We start from the raw sequence: 2819 nt of genomic DNA, 5'->3' as shown, positions 1-2819 counted from the left end.
CAAAATCTCTGCCATTGTCAAATTTCCAATACCAGAAACGACTAAACAAATAAAGTCATTCTTAGGTCTGTGCGGGTTCTACAGGAAATTCATTCCTAATTTTGCAAACATAGCAAAACCCATGACACTCAAACTAAAGAAAGGAGCTGTCATAGACCCCAAGGAAGAAAAGTACGTCGAGGCATTTGAGAGACTAAAAGTACTCATCACCTCAGACCCTATCCTTGCGTTCCCAGACTTTGACAAAATGTTCACGGTAACAACCGACGCTAGTAACATAGCATTAGGAGCGGTTTTGTCACAAGAACACAAACCGATCTGCTACGCTAGCAGAACCCTAAATGAACATGAAATAAACTATTCAGCCATCGAAAAGGAATTATTAGCGATCGTATGGGCAACCAAGTATTTCCGTTCATACCTGTTCGGTAGAACATTCGAGATACAAAGCGATCATAAACCCTTGATTTGGTTGAACAACCTCAAGGAGCCAAATATGAAATTACAAAGGTGGAAAATAAAACTAAATGAGTTTGATTTTAAAATGAAATAGCTACCAGGCAGAGAAAATCATGTAGCTGATGCCTTATCAAGGGTAAAGATTAATGAAAATCTCCTTGGAGAAGCTTCCAATAGCGTTGGTGCAACTGTACATAGCGGACAGGAAGACAATCTAAATCACATTGCTATCACGGAAACACCAATTAACTATTACAATCGGCAAATTGAGCTAATAAAAGGCAATGAAGATAAGGTAGAAACAATTCGTTATTTTCACAAGCTAATCATCAAGATCACGTATAAGGAAATGACTAACACCTTAGCGAAGGATATAATAAAGGAATATCTATGCACCAAAAAGAGCGCATTATATTTCCATAACGAAATAGATTTTCCTCCATTCCAAAAAGCCTATTTAGAAATCATTAATTCTAACAATATAACCAAAGCTATTAAATCAAGCACGAAACTCCTAGATATTCAGAATTACGCTGAATTTAAAGAAACCATATTAAAGAATCATAAAGGCTTACTCCATCCAGGGATAGAGAAAACCGTCAATTGGTTTAGGGGAAAATACTATTACCCGGATTATCAAAAACTAATCCAAAACATCATAAACGAATGTCCTACTTGTAATATTGCCAAAACAGAGCATAGAAATACGAAGTTGGCATTCGAAACTACACCGGAAATACTGAACATCAGAGAGAAATACGTCATAGATTTCTATATGGTTGGTAACCAACAGTTCCTATCATGTATTGACGTATACTCGAAGTTTGCCACTCTTGTAGAAGTAAAAAGTCGTGACTGGTTAGAAGCAAAAAGAGCCATCATGAAAGTTTTTAACGAGATGGGTAAACCAATTGAAATCAAAGCCGATAAAGATTCAGCTTTTATGTGCACAGCATTGCAAGCATGGCTGAATGCGGAAAACGTCAAAATAGAGATCACCTCCAGCAAAAATGGAATATCTGACGTAGAAATATTTCATAAAACAGTAAATGAAAAATTAAGAATAATATCTAGCGAGGATAACCCAGAAGATAGATTCACGAAGTTTGAATTAATTCTTTATACTTATAATCATAAAACCAAACATAATACCACAAATAGGACACCAGCTGATATATTCATTTATGCAGGCTCACCTGATTATGACACCCAACTAAATAAAGTGAATAAAATCACTCAATTAAATAAAAACCGCATAGAGTATGAAGTAGATACCCGCTATAAACTATCACCTCTAGTTAAGTCTAAGGTAAAAAATCCTTTCAAAAGGACGGGCGAAATTAGACAGGTAGACGAAAAACATTATGAAGAAAAAAATAGGGGTAGGAAAATAACTCATTATAAATCAAAATTCAAGAAAAAGAAGAAATCTAATAGAAGCAAATATAATAATTCCAGAGAAACCGAGGAAGTTAATGGAATCGGCGAACTTCAACACAATTAAAATCCTCATCTTCCTCATAATTACCATCGTAATGGCACAGGGCCAAAACATAGAAATAAATCCTATAAAATCCCAAAACGGATATATGATATTCAAAACTGGATCGATTAACATACCTATCAATTACGAATACCATTATCTAACTGTTAATGTAACTAAAACCGAAGAACTATACCAAAATTTATTAATGCAAGCCACTAAATTCCAGGACATAATCCAAATAAAATATCTAGTAGACTAATTGCAAAGAGAAATGAACGGGCTAAAAATAACCAAAAAAAATAAAAGAGGCCTAATCAATATAGTAGGAACAGCCTACAAATATCTCTTTGGAACACTAGATCAGGAAGATAAAGTCGATTTGGAACAAAAAATAGAAAATTTAGCCAGCCATAGCATTCAAATGAATGAACTAAATTTGGTAATAGATGCAGTTAATAGCGGAATAAACGTTATAAACAAACTAAATAAAGAAAAAGACAGGAATCAACAAATAGAAATTTTGATATTCAATCTACAACATTTCACAGAATATGTCGAAGATACAGAACTAGGTATGCAATTAACTAGGCTCGGTATATTTAATCCAAAATTATTAAAACAAGACTACCTGGAACAAATAAATTCTGAGAAAATACTAAATATAAAAACCTCCACATGGCTAAAATCCGATACCAACGAAATTCTAATAATTTCCAACATTCCCAAAGACATTACAAAAGTACCAATCTATAAAATCGTTCCGTATCCAGACGAATTAAATAACATGTTAACAGATATGACATACGACAAGTACTACATAAAAAATGAAGAAGTATTTGTTAAAGAAACTAGATTGAAAACCAATGACAATTGT

The sequence above is a fragment of the Drosophila miranda genome (assembly GCF_003369915.1).
Source record: "Drosophila miranda strain MSH22 chromosome Y unlocalized genomic scaffold, D.miranda_PacBio2.1 Contig_Y2_pilon, whole genome shotgun sequence".
NCBI lineage: Eukaryota > Metazoa > Arthropoda > Insecta > Diptera > Drosophilidae > Drosophila > Drosophila miranda.
Note: the sequence above shows the minus strand (reverse complement) of the source record.